The sequence below is a fragment of the Myotis daubentonii genome, chromosome 8, assembly GCF_963259705.1.
Source record: "Myotis daubentonii chromosome 8, mMyoDau2.1, whole genome shotgun sequence".
Taxonomy (NCBI): domain Eukaryota; kingdom Metazoa; phylum Chordata; class Mammalia; order Chiroptera; family Vespertilionidae; genus Myotis; species Myotis daubentonii.
In genome coordinates this window covers 67,309,075-67,324,046 of record NC_081847.1, presented here as the reverse complement: position 1 = coordinate 67,324,046, position 14,972 = coordinate 67,309,075, and the positions used below count along the sequence as shown (strand labels likewise).

The 14,972-nt window shown below is 45.0% G+C and overlaps 1 protein-coding gene and 1 non-coding gene across 4 annotated transcripts in view; both read right to left on the bottom strand.

Moving 5' to 3' along the window:
- The window catches only part of EEFSEC (eukaryotic elongation factor, selenocysteine-tRNA specific), a 247,626-nt gene that overhangs the window by 163,606 nt on the left and 69,048 nt on the right, over positions 1 to 14,972 (bottom strand). The gene's annotated exons all lie outside the window — the stretch shown is intronic.
- On the bottom strand, positions 1,674 to 1,802 carry LOC132240407 (small nucleolar RNA SNORA11). The gene has a single exon (XR_009454316.1). It is a non-coding gene; the product is annotated as a small nucleolar RNA SNORA11 (small nucleolar RNA).

The window sequence follows — 14,972 nt, the reverse complement described above, 5'->3', positions numbered from 1 at the left end:
GGGCTGAGGGACACTCCCCTCCCCACACACACCCAGTGCACGAATTTCGTGCACCGGGCCCCTAGTATATATATAAAAGCCTAAGCGACCGAACGACCAAATGACTGGTCAACCAGCCGCTAAGATGTGCAATGATCACCAGGGGACAGATGCTCAACGGAGGAGCTGCCCCTTGGTGATCAGTGCACTCCCACATCTAACCTCCTGCAGCCATCCAACCTCCCGTGGCCCCTCCCCCTGGCTGGCCTCCCGTGGCCCCCATCGGCCCCATCACCAGCCAGGCCAAGGGACCCCAACCGTGCACAAATTTGTGCACCGGGCCTCTAGTTGGTAATAAAAAGAGCAACAATCCATTGAAAAATAGAAACAATATCAATAGACAGGTAATACTCAACACATTCACTGAGCTCCTCCTTTTCCAAAACCCTAGTGATGAGAACCGGCAACAACCCCTACCCTTACAAGCAGGGCTCACTGGTCCTGAGGCAAGACCAAAAGCACAGAATACACATAATTCATGAATCTCATGGAAGGGAGAAGATGATAAGTATCCTGGGGTTAAAACAAAGCAGGAAAAGAAGGCTCAGGAATGTATGGGGGGCAGGTTGACATTTTAAATCGGACTATCAGGACAGGCTTCACTGAGAAGGAGAGACATATGAGCCAGGACTCACAGAAAAGGGGGCTGGCAGTTAACCAGAAGAAGAGCATTCCGGGCAGACAGAGGGGCGGGTACAAAGACCCTATGGGATGTCAGGGTGTCAGACAATTAGCAAGGAGGCCAGGATAGCTAAAGGGAAGTCAGACAGGAAGCAGGGCCAAAGAAAAGAAATACTCATAGTTCAGACATATAATAAGATGCCCTACCTCACCAGTAACAATAAAAATGCATTGAAACTACACTAAGATTCTAGATTTTACCTAGTGGGTTGACAAAATTATTGTGACCATAATAAAAGGAGCTGAGGAACAGTTAGTCCTTGCCCTGCCAGGCACTGCCGGTTACACACACTAACTCCCAAATCCCTCCAGACAGCCCTGTAAACGACCTCCATGTAGAGATGAGAAAAATGAGGCCAAAGGACTGGGATAAGGGGCTAAAATTCAAAGTCAAGTTGTACAGCTCCAGCGGCCATGCCATCCCTCAAAACGTTTGGTAACCCCCGCTGCTGAGGGTGTGGGGAAGAGAGACAAAACCTCTTTGAAGGCCATTTTGGCAATAGTCATCAAAGGTGCAAATGCACATACCCTGTAACCAACCACATCCCACATGCAAATGAGGCACATACAAGGACATAACTGTACTGTGTCTGCAACAGCAATCACATGGGGCCAACCTGACTGCCTGTCAGGAGAGACGCAGTTACCTACATTTCAGTTTATCCACATAACAGAATATTACACAGCTGCTAAAAAGCACACAGTGGTTCTATATCCCCTGAGTGGGTACTCCTGCCAAAAGTGTATGCACAGTATACTGCCATGTCTACAGATTTTTGCATGTTAAAGTATGTGTCTGAAATCACTGTCCTTGAAATTTTTAGAAGAACTGGTCACAGCAGTTTGACTCTGGGGAAGTAAACTAGGTAAGCAGGGATGGGGTGTAAGGAAGATCCATTTATTTTCCACACTTCTGTACCTCTTAAGTTTTTTTTTTGTTTGTTTGTTTTTTTAGGTATAGGGCGTAATGTCACAGGAAAGCCATAGTGTTCTGCCACCCGTGAGGAGTAAGCCCAAGTTGCTGTTGGATGTATTGTACACAGAGAAGCCATTCTTCAGGCTCTCTGCTCTCTCCACACCCAAGTTTTGAATCATGTATACATATTACTGACTCAAAAACTATTTATTTTTAAAGTAAAGCTTTGTATCACTGAAAACAAGTATTATTTACCATGATTAAAAGAATTTTTAAAAGTACAAGAAAAATAAAACACTGCTACTAAGTTCTAGCCAGACACGGGAGCTAGAGGCACCAGAGACCTCCTTAACATAATCCAAGAATTTAAAGAACCCCGAAGAGGGAATAATTTTCTTACCGTAGTTAACATCCTTTAATGCCATAAAACCATTTAAGGCACCATTCTTGGTATGCGTCTCTCCTGTTAGGAAACTCTGTACAGAGGGTGGATTTGATGCTACAAGTTATGACTATCCAGCTATGGAAGCAGAAAAGAGATGAAGGTAGACACCTAATAATGTCTGTGTAAAGGTCATTAAGATATTCTGTTAATGATGTTTCATCCTTCCACAGATCAATGTAGAAACTACAGACTTGTCACCACAGCACAGCCAGCCATGGTCAGGCTTGCTAGAGAGCAATTCCTAAATCTGGGTGTATCAAAGCTATGGATACTACCTTTACTAGCATTTACTTATATGTGTTTAAATCAAGTCATTTTTGAACCCAAATATACTTATATTAAAAAAACTTTACACCAAAATAAATGTATTAAACTTGACATAAGAAGTTAATTGTAAAGATAAAACAGAAAGACAAAACAATGTGGAGCAATGTTACTAAATGCTAACTAGATCTGCTGCCTGCTGAAGCTCTGAGCCTGAGGCCTGCTCTCTCTATCTCTCTGTTAAAGAAGGGCAAGAGGCTGTAAAAGATATACTAACACTAAATCAAGTCTTTCTCTTCAACAAAATGGGAGAGATGGGATGAGAATTGGAAGAGGCATGACCTTGCAACCCTGTCAAGCAGAGTATTAATCACACCAGGCACTGCCTCCCACCATCCCTCATCAGAGGCATGTGGCCCACTCTTAGGAGACACAAGTGAACACCACTCCCAGCGCCCTCCTCAGGAAAGGAGCAGAGGCAGGCTCAGGCATCACAGGGAGAGCAGAGGTGTCCCTGCCTCCTCAGGTCAAGGGAGGGTGGCTACCACCATCTCTTGTCCAGGTGGAGGCAGAGGTGGCACCATGGGCTGTGGGCTGCCGACCTCACCAGGCAGTTTGTCTTTTGCTTCTTTAAGCTACTGTACGATAGTCCATCTGGGGTAATCTTTTTAGCTGACTTTGCACAACAGTAAAACTCCTGTTCAGGAACAGTGAGAAAGAGCAGAAAATGGAATTTGAAAAGTAGAAATAAAATAAGTGTGGGCCATGAGCTGTAATTTGATTTCATGCTTTACAAGGAAATGAAAGAAGGCTTCCTTAAAATGCACGGTTTCTGTTCTCTCCCCTCAGTCCCCCTCCCCCCTTTTAACCATTTTAGGATTTCCTCTAGCACCGAAGAGAAAATAGGATTGTGGAAAATGTTCAGTTCTCAAGTGTCACTGCCACTCAGGGGCAAGCTCGATTTTAATGTGAACTTCCCATTCTGGGTAAGAGGAAATTCTTCAATTAATAAACCGGGTGTGTGGAGGCCAGTATTTAAGGTTTAATCAATTTCATCTGTACTTAGGATAAAAAGACTGACTATTCTACTTTTTTTTCTCATTTACCTTCTTTAAAAAAATAATAAATGAATGTTTTATTTTAAATTCTTTGAGGTTCGTATCTCCTGTTTCAGGAAATATTGTCTATTTCATGCAGTGAGTATAAAAACTTCCTCCTCCTTTTTTACTTTTGCTAAGAATTTTTTTTTTTCAAAAATAACTAAATTATCCTGGGCCCTCATATTCTGTAACAGCTTGGGAGATGATACAAATTATACAGGATTTTGGCAGATACTTCAGGGGTGGGGGAGGGAAACGGAGACAAATCACCAAATATGGATGCAAGAACTTCTGGACAAAGCAGTAAGAGGTAGACATGGGAATGCAAATTATGTAGAAAATCCATCCTAGAGCGGCCTAAGTAAACTTAATAGGGATGTCTGAGAGTCCCAAACACACTAGGAAAGAGACCCTGTCCGTGGGCCACCCAGCCCCTTACAGTTCTCTCAGCCAGGGGTGGACACAAAAGGACAGCTCAGAATCTCAGAATGAAACCAGGGAGCTCTCCTTACAGTATCCAATAAACATGAGGGCTTGCTGATCAACCAGGAACATCAGGACCTGGGAGGGCAGAGAATTCCTGAATCTTTGTTAAGTGGCCACTGACACTCTGGGTCCACTCAAATTCCGGGGCAGAGGTCACAATCAGGCCCCACAGCAGAGGGTAAAGAGACAACTTTGGGGAAGGTCAACTGGAGTCTGAATCTCTGCTCCACTTACCAGCTATCGGGCCTTTCATGAAACACCTAAAGTCTACGGACACATTTCTTCATCTACAAAATGGAGATGGGAATTAGTCAAAACCACTACTAACCTTTTAGGAAGTTATGCGGTGCACCTAACATAGTGCTTGGAACAAAAAATATACCTGATCCATAGAAACAGGAGGGCCAGGCCTTACAAAGACCTGTGCAATTCAGTGTGATCCTAGGTCTTCCCAATGCTTTTATCAAGGTGCCTTGGGGAAAATGCTACCTTTTAAGTCAATATTTTTCACTAAAGCTCTGTAACTCTAGGGCAGTGGTCGGCAAACCACTCACGAGCCACATGCAGCTCTTTGGCCCCTTGAATGTGGCTCTTCCACAAAATACCACGTTCGGGCGCACACGTACAGTGCGATTGAAACTTCGTGGCCCATGCACAGAAGTCGGTTTTTGGCCTGGGCGAGTCTATTTTGAAGAAGTGGAGTTAGAAGAAGTGGGGGGTGTCGGTCGGTCAGGTGACAGAAGATGAGGCGCAGGCGGGCCACGGGATACGCAGCACTGGGGAGGTACATTGTTTTGAGGTACGTTTGTTTGCTGAGGTCGACCCCTTCCAACTCTCCCATCCACACTCGTCTATCTGAAACAAGTATACAAGATGAGTGTGGATGGGAGAGTTGGAAGGGGTCGACCTCAGAGAACGTACCTCAATTAGATTGAGGACGTTTTTAGCAAAGGACAGCTTAGGAGTACCCTAATTAAGTTAATAACAATGTGCCTACCTATATAGTTTAAGTTTAAAAAATTTGGCTCTCAAAAGAAATTTCAATCGTTGTACTGTTGATATTTGGCTCTGTTGACTAATGGGTTTGCCAACCACTGCTCTAGGGCTCTGTCAATGTGATTTCCATTGTGAAAATGAACAAGAAAGTTTCATCCTTCATAACAGTAGCTACCAATTAACAAGGGTCTAAATTTTGCTGGCAACTGTGACATGCAACAGCCCATCTACATATGAGAAATCTGAGGCTCAGGAGAGTTAGAAACAGTATTAAGGGCTCACTAAGTGAGAGGTAGGAGGGCAAGGAGGAGGGGTTAGAAAAAAGGAGTGAGGGTAGGGAGGAGAAGATGTAGAAGGGGAGAGGCAAGGGAGGTAGAGGAGGAAAGAGGGAGGGAGGGAAGAGACGAGAGGGGACAGTGCATTTCAAGACTGTACAACTCCCACAGCTAGAACATGGTAGAAGCAGGAGCCAAAGCTGGGTCTGCCTGATCTGAGACCTTCTCTTGAAGTGGCACGAAAGAGGATTTCTCTTGAAGACAAGTCTCCTATAATCCCAAAAGGAAACTTGGAAGGAAATTTCATCAGGAGTCTTTTCATATCAAAGAGCAGGCTGGTCCCTGGGTTTCAGGGCACATGCATCTTCCCTTCCTAAGGGGAGGTGTGAGGAGAAATACCTGCAGATGTGCAGGTGACCATTAGAACGAGGGCCAAATGTGTGGAAAGGGAGACATACAGGGCTTTGCAGGGAACACACCAGATCCTACGTCTGCCTTGCCTCCCTGCATGCCTAGTGAAACCTGTCCCAGTGCTCTATATACTTGAGCTACAGTGTGTCCATCTACAAGATGGGGATCATATGTGATTCACAGAATAGTGTGGGACTCATGGGCCATGCATGCAAATCTCATAACCCAGGGTCTGGCACAGAGCAGGTGCTTAATAGTGGAAGTGATCCTTATTCTTGGGACTGAGTTCCGGTTCTCACAAATTCTATGCTGGAAAAAGGCCTGTCCTAAAATGGGGACAGTGAGGCACAGTATTCCCAAACATAAAAGCCTGCAGGGCCCTGGGACACCTGAACTGCATGAGGTGGACTAGACGCAAGACAAGAAGTGAAAGTAGAGGGAACAGAAACTCCTGTGCCAAACTGTAGGGGACAGTCTCTCCTCAGCTCCAGTCCACATGGCCAGACAGGAATGTGGGCCTGAAGTTGCCAGATCTTCCAATTTCTCAAGAGAAGCCAAAAACCTGGATTATTATATGAAATTTGCCAATTTTTAAATGTTGACAACCAATTCAAAAACATGTTTAAACTGCATGGCCCAAACAAAACATGTCCGGGGGCCAAAACCAGCCAGTGTGAGGTCTCTGGAGGGAGTTTTCTCTAGAAAGGAAAGTTGGAAGAAACAGAATAAACATCCAGCTTCTTTGGTCGGTATCTGTTTGAATCAGAAAAGCACTCAGGACCTATTAGTCAGCTGAGCTCCGGCAGTTTGGCAGTGCAACCCCTCTTGCCCCTATGACCCATATTTTGGTCTTGATGGGGGTGGAGAAGGTGGATGCCAAGATGGGTTCACCACGCAGGAAAAGGGCAGTGGGCTCTCTGGTGTAACCAGGCCCCAGAGTGATACAGCAGGTGAGACCAGAGGCCATAGGCTTAGAAGTCTGACAACCCTCCCCCTACTCCCCACTCCCCAACCTGGGCCACAGGGTGAGCTCTCTTTTTCCCTGGCCTCGGCCTCTTCCAGACAAATGAAGAGGCAGTGCTGGCTCCCTTACACCCCAAAATTCTGAACTGAGACCCTTACCTAGTACAGCAACAATAGTGTAGCAATACTGTGTAAAACCAGGGTGATAAAAAAAAGTGCCTACTTCATAGGACTATAAGGGAGTTAATGCACATAAAAGCTCCAGTGACCAACAATGTTATTTTCTTTCTGGTGGGATTTTTTTTCCCTACAGTTTCAAGCATAGACCCCCATATTGAATCTCAAAATACTTCTAGTAGCTAGAAAGTCCAATAATAAGCTAAGACAATGATTTTCCTGGAAGAATGAAACAGGAAAACCTCAGTCAGAGACACCAGGCTGGCATTTTCTCTAGAGCAGAAGTTATCTGTCCTCACTGAGTCCTTGGTATAAGCCCTTTCCAGCAGAAATGAACATTATCTTCATAGCTAACATGTAAGGGATAAGTGCTTTGCATGTATTAGTTCATTTACCTAGAATGTAGGTACTATCATCAATAGCCCCAATTGGCAGAGGCACAGAGAGGTTAAATCACTTGCCCAAAATCAAAGAACTGGTCAATGGTTGTTGCTGTAGCCTCAGACACAAACAGGTCTTCTAGAAATGGGTCGCCAATGCACAGAGAACCCCTCCTTTGAAGGAGAGAAAGCAATTATTGACTAATGCCAGCTAAAGGTGCTTAGAAGGGCAAGGCCAGAGTTGCAGAGCCTAAGAGAGTGAACTTAGGAAACTGTTTCTGGGGGAACAGAAGAAAAAAAGACAGGGTGGGGTAAATCTACCATAAAAAGTAAGTAAAATCAGCAGAATTCCTTCATGAAAAGGGTGGAATTAGCATATGGCCTCAGCTGCCAAGCGAGGCCATTGAAGCGAGCAATGTAAATGAGTTCAAGATACAATTAGACATTTTTCTGGACGGAGACAAAGGGGACTGAAGAAGGCATGGCAAGTCACATTTCAGAAAGAGCAGCAGGAACCCATTTCCCTGTAGAGCCCACCAGGCATGCCTGAGCAGGTGACCACAGGGACAGCACAGAGGGAGGGCAGGCCAGCATCCCTGGCAAGCATGTTCACCTTAGGGGCACTCCCTCCCCACTATTAATTTCTCAAAATGCCTCAGACAGTACCTGCAAAGCAGCTACCCAGGCACTGAAATAATAGTTCAGCTCTGTTCCACTCCATACATCTATATGCTGCCCCTGGGATGGGTCCCAGACTTCAGAAGTGAATATGACCCAGTCCCTGCCTTCCAGGAGCTCACAGTCTGGTGAGAAAACCCAAAAACCCGCAATATCAATACACTGCAGTACATCAAAGTAAGATCAGATGTTTCTGCTAAACAAGCACACAAGAGGGAATTTAGCAATTGAAGAAAAAGAAGAGGCCAGAAAGTTGAGGGAAGAGGCTGTCTGGGCAGAGGACACAGCAGAAGGCTATGGAAGCCCAGCTGCCAAAGTCTCACGGAGGAGGTTGAGCATGAGGTTCCCCTAGATCTTTGGGAGAGGGCCAAGTCACCTTGAACTTTGTGAAAAAGGATGAAATGACCAGAGGCACCAACCGCTGGCCCATGGACCAGATAGGACTCAACAGCAACAACTCAGGACACCTGTTCCCAATCTTCTCAAGAGCACAGCATATGTGGCCCACCCAAGGAACAGAAAACACTGTCCCTTATGAGGGACACAATTTATTAGGCCCTCTCTAGACCAACAGGTTCTGATGCCCTCCTTTGTGTGGCTCACAGCACAGCTGTCTCACTTGGTCCAGCTCTCTGGGCCCTTTGTCCTCCAAGGTGAAATAAATGTTTACTCTAGTCACTATAAAAGGATGCAAACATTTCCTTGTGTTCTCGGCATATTCGCTGGCACAGAGCATTTCCATCGCCCCTGAGCTCCTGCCCAAACTCTAAGTGGAATTCTGTCCCTGTGCATATCCCAAGAGCCAGAACAATCTCTGCCAACCTCTTGCATCAATGAACTGGGTTTCTTGATTTAAAATGAGAAATAACCCTTAACATGTAGAGAAGAAGATGAGGCACATCCTTCTCTGTGCTTAGCACCCTGTCTATAAAGTGGTGTCACACCAGACCAGGTAAAGGAGTGACAGGACACAGGACAAGTGCTGGGCACTGTCCTTCCTTCTTCTCTCCCAAGTCTTGTAAACGCTGGATATCTTGCCACCAGACCTCTTCTACAATAGCAGAGGCGAGAGGAAATGGATGTACGAGATCTTCCTCCGGCTGGAGAGGGGAAAGAGGGATAGTGGCTGGTGCTGACTCAGTGCTCCATCCTCCTCCATGGCAAAGAGAAATGGCATTACGCTCCCCTTTATAAAAGACTACTCTGTGCCCAGCACCATGTTAGGGACACTTCCACCTACGCTCACATAATCTTCCTAACAACCTTGCAAGGTAAGCACTGTGATTCCCTTTTCCACAGGCAGAAGCTCAGTCAGAGAGGTCAATTCCCAGGCCCAAACACACAGTGAGTGAGCAGCAGAGCCAAGATCCCAAAGACCATGCTCTTCCATAATCCTGCAGCGCTCCCTATAGCCAGGTGTCCTCATTTTAGGGGGTCTTGCGACTGCCCCTACCACAGAAAAAGGTCCTTAAGAATAAACACAAAACCAAAGAAGAAACTACACTGGCCCGGGGCTGGAGATGGTTTTGACTCACCATGGCAATCAGTTCCATCTTCTAAAGAAAAACCACTCTGTGCGGAGTGTGCTTCCTGGGATAGTGCTTATCTTCCTGTTTCCTCTCCCAGTTGTAGCCCCTACATCTGTAGGCCATAGATTTAGGCTGAGGTTAAATGTTTCATCCTACTCAGGGTAAACATTCCCAGGCAGCCACGCATAGGGCATAAAACACAAAACTCAGAAAGAGAGGTGTAGACTCAAGTCCCAATATCACCACCTGACCTGAGGAAGCTGATTCATATCTCAGAACCTCAGGCTGCTCACCATTATCAAGGACCTTGGAATATAAGTGTCCCTATATCTCTTTTTGGCAGGGGGTAGAGGGGAAAGAAAGGTACCATACTTAAAGAATATTTTTTTAAAGAAAACTTGGAAAATTCTGAATATGAATGAAGAATTAGATCTCAAAGAGATTAATGGTGTTAGTGTGATAATGACATTGAGTTATGCAAGAAAATTTTATTTTTTAGAGATATATACCGAAGCATTAGGGGTAAAATGACTTGAGATCTTATGAATTTCTTTTAAAATACTTCAGAAAAAAAGTGGGGGGAGAATAGTTGAGACAAGCATGACAAAATCTTAGTAACTATTAAATCTGCGTGATAGGTATATGAGAGTTCATTCTCCCTATCTTGAGTATGTTTAAAAAATGCGGTAAACTCTAAGGGACTGGGTGTGGCATGCTGTCAAGGACACTTGCCATTCTCACCAAAAACACTGATGAAAACTAAATGCACTAGGAGTAACTGGAAGTCACTTTGGAGAACAGAGAACTATAACCAGAATTATATTGTCTTTTCTGAGTCAGAAATATCTGGATCTGAACGCTGGTTCTGCCAGCGTGGCAACCTGGGCTGCTGATCTGTCCCATCACCCACCCACAAGGAGGGATATCGTGAGAACTGGCAATCATGTGCATAAAGTACTACAGAGGAAATATAGGCCTGAAGCCTGGTCTGCTTTGGGATGTTCCTGAGAAGTTGATCTCTGCTTGCTCTGGTCTCACAGTACACATTCAAGGACAGGCTGGGATTGTTTCTACCAATTCAGGGGTTCTCAACCTGTGGGTCGCAACCCCTTTGGCAGTCGAACAACCCTTTCACAGGGGTCGCCTAAGACCATCCTGCATATCAGATATTTACATTACGATTCACAACAGTAGCAACATTACCGTTATGAAGTAGCAACAAAAATAATTTTATGGTTGGGTCACAACATGAGGAACTGTATTTAAAGGGCCAGAAGGTTGAGAACCACTGTACCAATTACTTCAGGCAGGTACAGAGTCAGAACTTCAGAGCAGTGAGTTAGAAGCAGAGACCAGAAGGGCATAAAAATCCTTCTGAGAATGGCAAAGGGAGCTTCTTGCACCTGGAGAAATCCTCAGACTGTGTGGCTAGTAATAGCCATAGCCGTATATGCCCATGGGAACTTCAAAGAACCTGGCCATTCAGACCTGTCTGAGAACATGTTGAGGTCTCTGAAAGGGCCCCTATCATCTGACATTAAAGATATTTATGTCCTCTGTGTCTGAAAACACTTGTGCACCATCACTGGCCACACTGCCACAGCCCAGAAACACCATAACAGAGTGCTCAATAAGTGGGAATGATTCCTACTATCCCCAGTTCCACCTCTAGAGATGTAGTGTGTCTAATTCATGCAACTCCAGAGATATTCCCTTGATGGAACTCAGGCACATCTGGATGGCAACACAGACTCAGGAGCCAGAATATCTGGGTTCAAATCTCAGCTCCATTGCTTATAAAGCTAATGACGTTGTTAAGTTATGCATTCTGTCTTTGGTTTCCTCATCCACAATATGGGGGTGATAATAATACCTATCCTATAGTGTGAGAATGAGAAATACATGTTACGCTAATAAAGTGCACAGAACAGTGCCTTGCACATAGTAAGTGTTATGTGTTTGCTATTATTATAACTGTTAGTCCTTCTTTTTGCTCATAAGTGCTACTTAGCAACAATACTGTATTCCTGGACACAACTTTAACTAAGACACTGTTTTTACTAATGACCTCAGACAGCAAGGCAGTGATAGGTCCTAGAGACTCAATGGAAGAGGACTTCAAGATTAATTTCATCAGTACATTTTGTTCAGTGTGTTATCATGGGCCAAGCACTGCTCTAAAGGGGATGCCGTAGTTTCACAAAACAAGCAGGGTCCCTGTCCTCATGGAATTTACATTCTAGTGGGAGAGACACAGACACTCTGGATAGAGATAAAAGCTATGCAGAAAATAAAACAGGATTGTGGTATAGAGTAGTGGGGTGCAGCGGGATGATAGTCTAAGGAGTGTAAGGAAAGTTCCCTTGGAAGATAAAAGTGAAGAGTGTTCGCAGCAGAGGAAATGGCAAGTGAGAAGGTCCTAGTGAGAGGACAGGTCTGAGTGGCTGCACAACAAGCTGCAGGGAGGCTGCTGACGGAGGAGAGGCCGAGTCACATGGATCCTTGAAGGCTAAAGTAGGGAGCTTGGGTCTTATCTCACTTGTAACAGGAGGCCAATGGCAGCTTTTTAGGTGAGGGAGTGATATTTTTTAAAAGTTCAGTGGGGACAATGGATTATTAAAGGCAAGAGGCCAGTTGGGAAGTTGCTGCTGTGTGCCAGTGGGAGAGGATGGTGGTTGGGCCAGGACAGCACTGAGTGCTCCAGAGCACTCGGGCCAGAGCAAGCCAGCTTGGACACAGAGGAGGCAAGCTGACTGGGGACTTCAGCCCCACCCCTTCTTCAAATCTAATCCAGAATGACTAATCCTCACATTGTCTGCTCACAGGCTCCTCTCCTCACTATCAGTAAGCTTCCTGACAGCAAGCACTGGGTTTTATTCAGTGGTGTTCCCAAAGCGCAGTGCCTCTCAGCTTTTTGAAGATGTGAAAGAATGCCCGTCTACAACTGAAAAGAGCAGATGAGAAGGGGAAGAATGATTGTCTTCCTTAGGAGGGAGGCTACAAATAATATCTGAAGCTGAGAAAAACAAAAAATAGCACAATAACATGTTTTAAAGATTAAAATATTCACTAAAAAAGTTGAAAATGGTTGCCTTTGGGGAGGGAAGAGGCTTGGTTCTTATTTGTCTGGCTTCTCTACTAGATTATAAACTCTGGAAGGGCTGGGGCCCCATCCTGACCACCCACTGTACAGCGCAATGCCTGCCACGCAGGACACATTCAATAAATGCTGTTATAATGAATAGCGGTCCAGAATCACTCTTTTAAACCCCAAACCCAAGCCTCTGAACATTCCAAAATAACGGCTGAATGGACACATCTAAAGAAAGAAGGAAACACAAATCAAGACAGTGGAGCGGTGCAAGTAGCCCACTGTAAGTAGAACACTGTGCTTGGTCCAGGGAGCCAGCCGCATCTGTTTGTTAAAAGCAACTAAAACAAAACTTGTTTTAAGTTACAGCTGGTGTCTGAGCCACTTTATCACCCACTTAAGATATAGAGCTGATTATTTTTCCGGCAACAATGAGAAAAGAAAGGCTAAAAGTACGGTGTCCTGTTACCAACTATTTCCAGAGTGGTTCTTACAGTCTACGTCAGTGCCAGGGCCAGAGACAACTAAAGAGGCCTACCCGAACTTGTTACACTTGGTCTTTTTTTTTCTTTCATTTTTCCCTTCTTGCATTTTAGTTCCTTGAATCATGCAAAGTACAATCTCTTGGATAGCATCTTTCTGTACTCCCAGTGCTATTTGCCAAAAGCTTGCTAAAAAGGGACTTGGATTAAAAGAAACATATGTACACTGTGGTCCTGACTCTTGGTCTCTGCCCCTTACTTGGATCTGGATTCCAACACCATCTCTCCACTGGCCTGCTGTGTGGTCTTGAGCAAGCCTTTCACCTCTGTCCCTAGCCCCAACTTTCCTCTTCTATTAAACCTAAGTTGTGGAGCAAAGTGGAAATATTTTTATAGTGCCAAACAGAGCCTGAAATATAGACATTGCTCAATAAATAGTATGATAATTAATATTTGACTCATTCTAATCACTCACACCACCACCCCACCCCCCCTCTAAGATGATGAGGTTTCCCAGGAGGTCTTATCTCCAGGACAATAATCATGGCAAGAGTGGAAAAGAAGACCACAGCTGAGACAAATTATGCTAATGGGAGGTGAGGAAAAGGGAGCTGTGCCACTGTCTCCCAGACTTTCATGCATTTGTTTAATTCAAACACATTCAGGCAGGTTTTAGGGGCAGGTGAGCAGGCCCAGAGGATCTAGGCCTAGGGGACTAAGAACCAAACTGGTGGGCCAACGCATATGTTTAATTGTCTCACCTGGTGATCCTTAAGCACCTCCTGCTGGGAGACAAGGGAGGTAACACCCTGTCTTTGTGCCACATCAGCTACTGGACAGGATACCACTTCTACCCCAACCTCATTCACTCCACCTGGGATGATAACCTCTGGTTAGCACTTGGTCAAACATGGTTGGTACTTGAACCAGGGCATTATGTCAGCACCTCTATAGGCTCAGTGTCCTTGTCACACATACCTCACACACACACACCACATACCTGACTTCTGTTTCAGAACAAAGGATGAGGATAAAAATATCTCCATTCTACCTGTTGCTATAAGAATTTAATGAGTACATACAATGGTGGCTGGCACAAAGCCTAAGTTATAAGTGTTAACTACTATCCATGGTGGTGGGATTATGGTTAATTTTTATTTTCTTCTTCCTAGTCTCTTTTCCAAAATTGGAAAAAGAAAATTTTACTTCACAATAAATATAAATACTTTATAATAAAAATTGTTACCTTATTGCCTACTAAGATATTAGAGTAAAAATGCTTAAGCTATACATATAATGAGTCCATCCCAGGGTCCAGAGGTCAGGTATCTGCAAACAGTTTTCAAGACCACTGCCAAAGGTAGTGGGGTAAAGACTGCCCCTGCCTGCCTCTCTTGTTAAAGGATTAAACCTATCTATAGTCTCCATTGCCTAAACCAGTCACAATGAATAGGACTACACTGCTTTGTCCCAAGAGTGACCTAGCCAGAAAGTGGCCAGTGACCTGTGACTTCAGCAAGCTGAGCCAACAGGTTCCCCTGGGGATCTTGTGTGATCCACTGAGAAACAGAGCCATGAGATGGGCGTTGAGGTGAAGGGTGTGAAGGCGAGTGGGCCAGTCAAGGGGTAAAAGGGTGGATGTGGGGACAGGAACCCTGGCTGGGGCAGGTGGAAGGCCAAGCAGGAACACAGCTGTGGTGCATGGTATAGACAACCACCCGCTCCAACCTGGGCTCAGCATGCCTAGCCCAAGCACAGCTCTGCCTCTCCCCAACCCATCCCTTCATGAGAGCCATTCTCACCTAGTGTCTGGTTCTGCAACCAACCGAACCTAAACTAAAACCCATGTCTACAGACCTGTTCATAGACATGAAGCCACTCCAGTGGAAGCTATGCTTGGTGACTGGCCAAACTTTGATGTTCTCCATTTCACAACTGGCCAGAGTCTTGTTTATTTTTCCTGTGTAACTTTTGCAATGTTTCAACTAAACAGGAAAGGTTTTATCAACAATTTCCAGAGCGAAAAATAGCAGAATGTTTGGATTGTAATGAAGGCTGG